Consider the following 12238-nt stretch of genomic DNA (forward strand, 5'->3'; position numbering starts at 1 on the left):
TTTACATCCATATTTGTTTATAATCACAAAACTCTACTTTAGTGGCAATAAGTACTTGAAAAAAAAACATAGTTACAATCTTCTCTTGTATGTTTAAGTCATAAAAGTTATAAAGTGTTTTATGTTATTGGGCATTTGTGTGGACTACTTCATGGTAAGCAAAAGACCAGCTGATGTCTGCTGTGCTTCCTATTTTTCTGCATTATGCTTCAGCCACAGTGACCCAGATTTTAAATGTCACACACATATAGTACACATATAGTACAAGAGTGTACTTCTTCAAATACACAAATAACACTTGGGATGTTGGCCGCAGTCAACTTGTGTTAGGAAATGGTCATATGTTTCCCTTCACACTAATTTACTGGTAATGAATGACTAAGAAAGTTGTTTTGTTTTGTTTTTTGTTGCCCTCTCGAGGCTGTTACTGTTACTGTACTGAAAACTCCCTGAAAAACCTTCAATCCCCTCCTGAGTTGCCTGGTGGTTTGCCAGAATCTCTTCGAGGCAGAATCTCTTTGAGGCTGGGTACTCTGAACTGCCACTAAGCGCATAAGCACAGACGACGGTCAGGACCCGCTCCCCGATCCGGAGAAACCCTAACATACAGGCAGCAAGCCAAGGGGATACCAGAATACCCAGCCCGCCGCTTCAACTCCAGACTGAGACAGAGTCCAGCCCCTCTCCAGGAGACTGTTTCAAGAGCCCAAGGCGTGCGTTGAGGTGAGCCTGACTATATCAAGCCGGTACCTTTCACCTCAACCTCACGCATTAACTCAGGCTCCTTCCCCACCAGAGAGGTGACATTCCATGTCACAATTGCCAGTCTTGGTAGCTGGGGATTGGTCTGCCAGGACCTCCGCACCTGGCCGCCGCCCAGCTCGCAATGCACCGGACCCCTAAGGTGCCTCCTCTGGGTGGTGGGCTTGCAGGAAGATGGCCCCATGTCCCTATTTCAGGCTGTGCCCAGCTGGGCCCCATGGACTAAGGCCCGTCCACCAGACGCTCGCTCTCGGGCACCCTCCCTGGGCCTGGCTCCAGGGCGGAGCCCTGGTAACCCTATCCCAGGCAAAAGCCCACAGACAACATTGCTTCTAGGATCCCTGGGACATACAGTGGACAGCAAAAGTATTCGGCCCCCTTGAACTTTTCCACATTTTGTCACATTACAGCCACAAACATAAATCAATTTTATTGGAATTCCACGTGAAAGACCAACACAAAGTGGTGTACACGTGAGAAGTGGAACGAAAATCATACATGATTCCAAATATTTTTTACAAATAAATAACTGCAAAGTGGGGTGTGCGTAGTTATTCAGCCCCCTGAGTCAATACTTTGTAGAATCACCTTTTGCTGCAATTACAGCTGCCAGTCTTTTAGGGTATGTCTCTACCAGCTTTGCACATTTAGAGACTGAAATCCTTTCCCATTCTTCTTTGCAAAACAGCTCGAGCTCAGTCAGATTAGATGGACAGCGTTTGTGAACAGCAGTTTTCAGATCTTGCCACAGATTCTCGATTGGATTTAGATCTGGACTTTGACTGGGCCAGTCTAACTCATGGATATGTTTTGTTTTAAACCATTCCATTGTTGCCCTGGCTTTATGTTTAGGGTCGTTGTGCTGCTGGAAGGTGAACCTCCGCCCCAGTATCAAGTCTTTTGCAGACTCCAAGAGGTTTCCTTCCAAGATTGCCCTGTATTTGGCTCCATCCATCTTCCCATCAACTCTGACCAGCTTCCTGTCCCTGCTGAAGAGAAGCACCCCCAGAGCCTGATGCTGCCACCACCATATTTGACAGTGGGGATGGTGTATTCAGAGTGATGTGCAGTGTTAGTTTTCTGCCACACATAGCGTTTTGCATTTTGGCCAAAAAGTTCCATTTTGGTCTCATCTGACCAGAGCACCTTCTTCCACGTTTGCTGTGTCCCCCACGTGGCTTGTGGCAAACTGCAAACGGGACTTCTTATGGTTTCTGTTAACAATGGCTTTCTTCTTGCCACTCTTCCATAAAGGCCAACTTTGTGCAGTGCACGACTAATAGTTGTCCTATGGACAGATTCCCCCACCTGAGCTGTAGATCTCTGCAGCTTGTCCAGAGTCACCATGGGCCTCTTGGCTGCATTTCTGCACTGTAAAAAAAAAAACGTTGCTAAAACTTAAAAACTCAAGGCAACCGACTGCATTTACGTTTTTAGGTTCTGATGGATAACTTATAATTTCAAGTTTAGGAGATAAGTTGCTTTAGCTAATGTTTTTGTGTTGACAAAATTAATAATTGTCCTTTTTCTCAACTCATACTTTATTGTTTTTGCAACGTATTTCCTAAAGTTTACACAACATATTTTTTTGTTTTGCCAATCAATTTCCTAAAGTTTAGAAAAAGTATCTTTCATAGTTTTCATGAGGTGCTCCCTGTTGTACCAATGAATGTTTACACAGTTGATTTTCAAATAACTTTGTGTTCAAACACAACTGCACCACTGACAATGTTGACTTTTGAGATCAGCCATTTTTAACATACTGACAACATTCAGCCACAAATAAAGTCCTTCCAAAAACACAAAAAAATTTTTGTAACAAATGTTACTCATCCAATTTTAAAGGTGGTGTTGTCAGACAGAATATCAAACCTATCTTGATAGATAGTCACTAACAAACAGATTCAAAACATCAGATGGCAGGATGTGAACAACTTCTATCTGGTTTCTTAGCCCTGTTGTGTGATCTGCTGAGGTGAGACTTCAATGCCCCTCGTGTCCTGAACGAACAGACACAGTCACTGTAAACACAGGGCAAATGAAATCCTCTTCTATGTCGTAGCTGGTGATGTCTTAAGAGTACTTCTTGGCTTGAACAGACAAAAGAGCAGAACTGGCACTGCATACAAAAGCTATAATGAGAAGAGAGGAGAGGACAGTGTCAACAATTCAAAAGAAACCTGAATTAATCTCAAATTACCAAAGTTACATTACCTGATAATGTGTTTGGGGCGGGGGGGCAGGCACTCCTGTTCTGATTCCTCTCCTTACCAACTCCTCATCAGTCCCTCATAAATCAGGACAAGCAGTGGTCTGGAGTTGGCTTTTAATTCTCTAAATAAATAAAAATAGCAATTAGTTTTAAAATAAAATGCCAGCTTCCTGACATTACTTAAGAATTTTTTTCTCCTGTCCTAATTTTTTTGGCTCACTAAAGTGAGCTGATTCTGCCTTGTAAAATGCCATGTGAAACACAGTAAAACAAATAATTTACAAAACATACATTACATCAAATGTTTAATTTATTTAATTTATTATTAACAAATTGTATTCTACATGGAATGCACCAACAGTATACTGGGATGTATTATGTAAGCAAAGGATAATTTTGTGTGATTGGTTTTACAACTTAGAATGACAAACATTGGATTGAGAGTATGAGTGGGATAAAACTCCTGAAGCATCTGTTTAAATTATCAGTGCATTTATTAATGGTGCTCCATAAATAAACCAAAACAATGTTGTTTTGTGCATAACAAAAAGCTCACAATTGTGCAGTCAAAATGTAAAATAAAAGATGCTGAGCATAATAACAAAGACAGATTTTGCAGCTGCTCTGTTTCCAAGTTCTACTGCGCAACTGACAGCCTGGAGTTTGAAATCCTCTTTGTAACCGTGTCTCTTACAGGTGCCATTTATGGTCCTTACACACATAATATGGTAATATTACGTTGAAGCAGAGTACGTATCACTCTGCGAGGCTCCTTGGTAGCCGTAATGCTCCAACAATCCATCAAGCAGTGCAGCTTCATAGCTTACCAAAGTCGTACCAAAACATTTGACATATTTTTTTAAGCTGTGTACCACATAAAATTGGTTCGAGGTCAGTAAGCACAACCAGAATTCATACATAAGGCAGACTGTCGATTTTTGAGATGAAAGGATTTTAGGCCGTGCGTCAACGCGTTAGCCCGGTTAGCTCACTAACGCCACCCAGCCCCACGCACGGGGTGATCCGCGGTAACTAGTTAACGGAGATTTGCCCCGTTAATGCAGTTATGGCATTAACTTTACGCTGACAGCACTAAAATAGTAATCTTCAAATGTTTTCTTTTTACCGACCAGCTCCTCTTTGATAGCTGCCGTGTCCATCTTGTCGTTGCCTGCAGGTGAAGCGATGGGGGAGGGGGAGTTGTGTTCAGTGAAGGAGAGAGGCGGAGTAACACAGCGTAGAGACAAAAGTGGACGAAAGAGAGGCAAACTTGCGGCTCCACGAGTATAATTATAATGTAACATAGACTATATCGATATAAACGATATTGTCACATCTCATATTTCATTTAGTTCATTTAGTGGAGCTCGCTGGCCATGAGGACTCCACCACCCCGTTCACACAGAAACTAAAGCACACATTTTATTGGCTAAATGTGATTCGAACAAATTAAGACATAGCAGCAGGCGCCCCGGATTTTATTTTATTTTATTTTATTTAAATAGCGGCGGGGGGTTGCTGCCGTTGGTCATGAGTGAGCCAGCCTATTTTGTTTCGTTCGGTGGTATGGCGGCCACAGACTGCACTTCATGAAATACGCATAGGGGGTGTCGCGGAGGCTTGTCAGATATGAGCGCGCCTCTTTACTAGCGAAGTTTGTCGGATTTTCATTGTTTTGTGACATGGCACGTAGTTTGTGACATGGAATCTTAAATGATATAGTAAACACATACCCATAAGCCACAAGGCCTCTTAGCCAAGAAAGTAATGCTATGCTAAGTTTCGGAAAAATACGAAAAACTTCAGTTGTGATATTTCTAAAAGACAAATTGAGACTGTTCAAACATATACTGTCTGATATAATAAAAGAAACATTACTTGCCTTTAGAAACTTGAGATGAACGATCTATCCAGCTCCTGGTATAAAAAGCCTCACGTTCTCATTACGGCAGACGGCCAGGTGGCTTTCAGTCCTTGCAAAAGCGCAAAGTAGACCCCGTAGCATCCAAAAATATGAGATGTGCATGCGTACTCAGGCACAGAAAGGCGCCAATAGCTTCAACTCATGTAAAACTTGAATTCATTCATTTTGCCAGCAATAAATTTCATCTGAGACCAACTTTTGCTCCAAAACGTTAAATGATTAGTTGAAACCCTTAATGTATTTGAGTTTATGGGCCAACTGAACTTTTATTGTTGAATTGTGAAAGAAATGACTGTAAGCTCAACAACTGCAAGTTTGATTTTTTACAGTGTGATCAGCGCTCTCCTTGTTCGGCCTGTGAGTTTAGGTGGACGGCCTTGTCTTGGTAGGTTTACAGTTGTGCCATACACAGTTAGGTTTTTTTTTTTTTTTTTTTTTTTTTTTGTTAACCCTTTAAGACCTACCATAGAACCAAGTCCACCAGAGCTTATATTATATTTTTACCTGCTGTGGTGCCATTTTTGGGAGCATTTCAAGTTGCTATACATCAATACAACCATTATAGCCCAGATTTTAATAATATGTATTCATTAAGTGCATAGTAATTACATAAATTGCAAAAAAGTGCAATAAACTACAAAAAAATTGAAAATCGTTTTTGCTTTTTTAACATATATTTGTAGTTAGAGAAATTTAAGAGGCTTATCCCTCAAAACTGTAAATACAAAAAAGTTGCACAAAATAGTTTCCCACCACAGGAAATTTATTTTGAGTGTCTTCATAGTTTTATTTTTGAAATACACCAATTTTTATACACTGCAGGAAAAACGAAAATAAATATTATACTGCAAATTTGCAAAAAAGCAGCATATGCATCAAAATAAACTATTTCCAGCAGTGCAATATGAGTCCTAAGCATCCCAGAAACGACACAGAAAGTCATAAAGTCAAAGATAACTTTTAAAAAGACGAGTATAGGCCCTGAGGCCCTGATAGTAAAAAAAGACTACATTTCCGCGAAAATGACATCACTTCCGGTTTCGGGCAGGTAATGGCGGAAATGCAAAAGTTCGCGCTGACGTCTATTCTAACATAGGAAGTGTTATGAACAGCTGATCAGATCGGTAAAGCGTGTTTCTGGAATATTATGTTTTTGTTCCTGCAAGCGCTTTTTATGCAGTTTTTGCAAAGCTTTATGTGGAAGGAAACCGTGACCTAGGACAAGCTGATGGCATAAGATGTAAGTACAACTCCTCCGGTTTCATATGCAGAAAAAATTTTTGCGCTAGCTTACGTGGTTGCAGTGCTACCGGGATTTAAAAATAGTTACGCAAAACAGAGCGTGCCCGCTCCGATCGGCTGTAAAGGGTTAATTTATGTTGTCATTTATGTTAGGTCAGTCTGTCTTGTCTCTGCTAGCCAGCTAACTAGGCCTCTTAGTTAGCTAGTTTAGTGTTTTCTGTTAATTTATGTTGTAAATTTATGTTGCATGTAGCACCTTGGTTCCTGGAGGAACGTTGTTTCGCCTCACTGTGTACTGTTAAACTGTATATGGTTGAAGTGACAATAAAGCCAACTTGACTTGACTTGACTTGACTACTCCTTCCATTTCTGAATGATTGCTTGAACAGTGCTCCGTGGGATGTTCAAGGCTTGGGAAATCTTTTTGTAGCCTAAGCCTGCTTTACATTTCTCAATAACTTTATCCCTGACCTGTCTGGTGTGTTCTTTGGACTTCATGGTGTTGTTGCTCCCAATATTCTCTTAGACAACCTCTGAGGCCGTCACAGAGCAGCTGTATTTGTCCTGATATTAGATTACACACAGGTGCACTCTGTTTAGTCATTAGCACTCATCAGGCAATATCTATGGGCAACTGACTGCACTCAGACCAAAAGGGCCTGAATACTTACGCACACCCCACTTTGCAGTTATTTATTTGTAAAAAATGTTTGGAATCATGTATGATTTTCGTTCCACTTCTCACGTGTACACCACTTTGTATTGGTCTTTCACGTGGAATTCCAATAAATTGATTCATGTTTGTGGCTGTAATGTGACAAAATGTGGGAAAGTTCAAGGGGGCCGAATACTTTTGCAAACCATTGTACAAACCCCTCCACCAAGATAACATATTGATTTGTGAAGAGGTTTTGTTATGTCTGAAAAATTGTTCCAAAATGAAAGTTGTCCCAAGCATGAGATGTGACCTCGATGTCAGCTTGATATTTCTCTTGAAGTCACCTTGACGTCTTTGTTAGACTTGTTTAGCAAAACAAGCCTTATGTTAAGAAATGACTTAGATTATCTTTATATCAATCACTACAATATGATATACAAAATTTTCAATCGAACGAATACCAAGAAAAAAAGTCAAAATCATCACCTTCTCCTCTGAATCCCACTTTTCATTCTACCAACTACACACCCAAGCCCTTGCCTCACAGTGTTGGTAATGCTGTGCTCTGTGACCAGACTTCCATACCTCAGGAATGTGCATCATTGTTGACCCAGAAAATCTTGCCTTGATTTTGGACTAGCTTTATTGTGTTTTTTCATCTGGGAGAAGATTATTAGTCTTAATTAAAATACTAACTGAGGAAGACAGAAAATCTTAGTGCAGAAATTCTAACAGACTAGAGCACCTGTACCTGTTCATCGGTCTCTGTCTCTCTAACTCCCTGTTCATTTTCAAAAATATGAGAACCAAACCCCAAGCAATATACCCTACAGTCCTGTAAATATTTTCAGTATTGTGGTAGAATAGCTTTCCACAGCCAGACTAATGATATGTTTCAGAGTTTTGATAAACCAGCAGAACCAGCATGAAGAGACATCGCATCCCAGTACTGGTGAACTACATATGTACACCCACATTGGTATGCCTATAATACAGTTAGTTAGTCTCCTCGAGGTCTGGTACAGTAGTAATGTGAGAAAATTAAACAGGTTCAGTTTCATATACTCATAACCTGAAATCACTCCATTTGCACTGCAGTACTTTTTGATGATGCACTGTTTTTGCTTCCTTTTCTTTGCCTTTCGACTATTTTGATTCCTGTTGACTAAAAGATAAAAAGAGGAAGTGGGTAAAGACGTCTGCAGTAATTCTAACACAGTAGAGCAACAGGATTATCAGTTCTCCACAGCACAACAACAAAGAAAGGTAAGATGACTAATGTCTCCTGGCTCATACTTTCTTGATACTTTTTTCTTGATTTGGTTGTGATTTGGTTGGTTGTGAAGCTGTCTAATGTTAAGGAAGTCATGATTTGAACGCGAAGTTTGTTCCACAGTTTAGGAGCAGTCACAGAAAAGGCTTCTTCACTCCTCTCTTCACTAATCTGGACCTTGGGAAAGCGAGGAGCATTTGGTCCACAGACCTCATTGATCTTGCAGGACCAGTTCAAAAGGTATGAGTGTGCTAATATAATAATAATAATAATAATAATAATAATAATAATAATAATAATAATATCATAAAATCATAAAGTTAATGCGAAAACTGACTGGCAGTCAGTGTAAGGATGTTAGTTTGGAACATATGTAATCTCACTTGCATGTGTTCAGTTAGTAACCATGCTGCAGTGTTTTGGACCAGCTGCAGTCAGCTAACCGATGACAGACTGACACTTAAATAAAGACTATTACAAAAGTAAAGGGGTGTGCATTTCAGAGGGTTGTTGACCCACTTTTAATCATGTGCATCACTAAATGAGCCACTGTGAGACCTTGTCTCACCCTATCATGGAACAAACATGTAACTGAAGAAGCCTCTTCAGTGAGGTGAAACATCTTCCAAGTCCTGTTGCCTTCTTTTCAGCCTCATTAGATTGTCGCCTTCTCTCTTTTCACTGCAGATAAAATGAGATTCATTGTCTTGATCACCATCATTGTCACTGTAGCCCTTATTGGTGGAGGCAGCAGTATGATTGCAGAGCCTTCATCACCGTGTCAGGACAAAAGCCCCAAAAGTCATTATAAAGAATTTCTCAGCAGACACATCCTTCAAGAGGAATTTGACAGAAATTCCCTAGATGCTTGGAAAAGGTAAATTAAAAGTACATCATTCAAAAAAGTTTAGTTTTATTGTGTGCAGTAGGAAACAACCTTTAAAGTAACAGCTTACAGGCTCCAGAGGGTTACATGCTGCTACACCACACGGTGCTGCTTTATGAGCATCTTCATGTGATGTCATTAAACTCAGCATTTTATGTGTCTAGAAACTAGAAGGTTTAAAGTAATAATGTTGTGGAGGAATTGTGTTACAAATAAGCGAACAGATTTCTGTATCCTGCTCCACATCGAGGCTTAGTGTTTATGAGTGCATATTGTTACCTATTAGAGGAATTGTAACACTGGGAACATTAGAAAATATTGAAAACTAAGCAGAAGTTGTTTAGCAAGCTGAAAACTGGCGTACTATCCATGATGTGATAATATGTACTGAATTATTGATCTATTAACGCAGGTATTTGAAAAAAGAACACCTCTGGTGCAGAACTACAGTGCAATCGTTCCTCAATAAAAGTGATCTGGAGAACGTGATCAGAATCTGCAGCAGAGACGGTCGACGCTTAAGCAAGACGGATAACTATGCAGGGAACTTGTGCATCAGCAACTCAGAAATGCTGATATATGAAGTCATATCCACAAAAAGCAACAAGGATTGTAAAATTACAGTTGGTGCAAAGAAAAGGGTTGTGATTGTGGCATGCAACAAGGTTGGAAACCAATGTCTCCCTGTTCATTTTCAGAAATATGAACAGCAGAGAGCAAGCAATATACCCTGCAGTCCTGCAAGGAATTTCAGTATTGTGGTAGAATAGCTTTCCACAGTCAGACCAATGATTCTGTGACAAACTTTGCTTGTTGCTATACTGATTATTAAAATTTCATGATGAGTTAAGATACATTTCTAAATTCAGTGACTTTGGTTGGTGTTAGTGCTAATTATGAATTTAGTTTTCTTTTTGGTCCATTATTGAAATAATAATCACACAGATTTCAATAACAAATGCTGATTCCACATTTCTAATATTTAATCTATGAAAGAAACATCTGATTGATGAGCACTTCTAACTAGCTGTCTAATATTTGGATTTTGGAGCTACTTGGTTTGTACTTGTGTTTTTGACTGTATGACCACTCCCACTTGTAAGAAAAACTGAGGGATTTTTTTATTTGTATCCTCGAAACAGAATTGTGTAACTTTGAGTTCCCTTTCTTCCTGTTTATTAAAGAAAGAAGTGTAACAGGAAACGGTATATTTGCTGTTAGACGTACGCATGCAAATGTTTGTGGTCACTATGTCCTCAGCCAATTTATTTTTAATTTGTACACTGTTGATTTTGGTTTGTGAAAATTGAAACATATACATGAGGTGTATTTAAGTTTCAGCGTTTGTCAGTTAAATAAGTTAGCACAACCAGACGAGACCAGGCCTTGGCTCATATGTTTTGAGGCTGGGGATTTGACATTACTGTGAATCAGTTTCTGTTTTAAAGGCTGTTTCTTGCTATAGCTACTCTGACCGTCCTCTGAACTTCCTTTTTTTTTTTTAAATAAACTTTAGGCACATATTCTTCTCTTGGTAAAATGTTCATCAGCTCTTCTGACTCTCCAGCTTTTATTTCAATTAAATATAAAACCCTCATTACCATTACATTACCAGGAACTTCTGATATCCTTACAGTTCCACAAATAAACATATCAGAAACTTGTGTAATCTGGTGTGGTGCAGTGTTGTTTTTTCTGTCCACTAATGCTCATTAAAAGCTATGGTTATCTTTGAATGCAAAAAGGAAGGAAAATGCAGTTAAAATGTTTGTCGTATTTTTGCACAAGACACAGTAGCAGTGAGATGAGATCAGTATCATATTCTTAACTGGCTGACTAAACATAAAATACAGAAGTATATTCAACACATAGAGGAAGTGTTACTTTTAAGTTAACCCTACCATCTTACATTTTTACAAGGGAAATGGTTGATGAAACATACACACACAAAAGCTTTAAAACCTTAAAACCACATTAAAAAACCTTCCAGTCAAGCAAACAAGCAACCGGTCAAGCTGTAACTTACAGCCATATTTGCCCATAATCACAAAACCCTGCTTTAGTGTCAATAAGTACTTGACAAAAAGCTTTGAGTCAAAAAAGTCACAAGTGTTTTATGTTATTGAACATTTGTGTGAACTATCAAAGTCAGAATCACAATCAGAATACTTTAATCATGTGGGTTACAGTTGCTCGAAGGAATAACAGCATAGCTGGACTGGCCATCGGGCATACCGGGCATTTGCCCGGTAGGCCGCTGGCGATTTTTTGTTTTTATGGGCCGATGGATTTTTTTTTTTTTTTTTTAGGAAGGGTGTATATAATGAAAGGTGTTGGATTGGCCAATTGGTCATGATCGACTCTGGGCTGGACCAATTACAGCCGAGGAGGCTGGATGCACCCTCCCCCTTGTTTAGCAATCACGTGATTTTCGCGCATTGCATGCCGGGAACTCGTGGCAAAACAATCCAAGTACCGCATCAAATGCAAGCATTTGCAGCACCGCAAAACGTTCATTCTCCGGTTCCAATACCACCTTGTTTTTTCTTTGCCGCACAAAAAAGGAATGTACAAAACAAAAGGAGAACAATGCCGGTCCGTACAAAGACAGACTCGACGAAAAGACAAAGAAAAGATACCAGGAAAAATCAAAGGAGTGAAAGGGTCAGACCCTTACGAGCACACAGAGGGACAAAAGACGTCAGCGTGCTGCCCAACTTTCACCACGCTCATATTTATAATTATACGGTTCTTGGAGTGAGTGCATACACTCATGAAGTTTAGTAACTTCAGGTCACTGCAATAAGCCCAGGTACAGTTTACCGACGGATGGGTGCAGGACCTTGAAATGCACCGTGTAGAACGACAGACTATCGTACGAACAAAGGTAAGTTTACCAGTCTTACAAATCGTCGTCATAGATACACATTCGTTAACCGTTTATTAATATAACCTTTGAGCTCAACGGTAATTAATTAGTAGTGGAAATAATTTCTGGTAGCATTACAGAAATGTAGCAATGACAATAATATTGTATGTTGTAATCGCACTGGACAATTAGTGATACAAAACAACTGTTTTATCCTGTGAATAAAAGTATATGTTTTTGTCAATGTACCATGGCAATAACAGAAGCGAAACGCAATATTGTGTCAGGACAATTCACTATTTATGCACAATAAACACAATAAATAAAGGAGCATAGCGCGACAATTTCTGTTCAGCGCCAGACTTGCTTGTAACCTATATCACCAATTATGTTAAGAAAAATGACGTATTAA

General features: G+C 39.5%; 2 long non-coding RNA genes across 3 annotated transcripts; one reads left to right on the top strand and one right to left on the bottom strand.

Annotated features, from left to right (window-relative positions):
- Positions 1-2124: 2124 nt before the first annotated feature.
- Positions 2125-4893, bottom strand: LOC309703987. Of its 2 annotated transcripts, XR_014276096.1 has the most exons (3): positions 4857-4893; positions 2977-3096; positions 2125-2894 (listed from the first exon to the last, which is right to left on the bottom strand). It is a non-coding gene; the product is annotated as an uncharacterized lncRNA (long non-coding RNA). The 2 variants fall into 2 exon arrangements; XR_014276097.1 differs by having other exon boundaries at positions 2125-3096.
- A 3061-nt stretch (positions 4894-7954) lies between these two features.
- On the top strand, positions 7955-10626 carry LOC309703986. The gene is made up of 4 exons (XR_014276095.1): positions 7955-8064; positions 8195-8311; positions 8759-8948; positions 9370-10626. It is a non-coding gene; the product is annotated as an uncharacterized lncRNA (long non-coding RNA).
- The last annotated feature ends 1612 nt before the right edge of the window (positions 10627-12238 follow it).

The sequence above is a fragment of the Aulonocara stuartgranti genome (genome assembly GCF_965226115.1).
Source record: "Aulonocara stuartgranti genome assembly, chromosome: 3".
NCBI lineage: Eukaryota > Metazoa > Chordata > Actinopteri > Cichliformes > Cichlidae > Aulonocara > Aulonocara stuartgranti.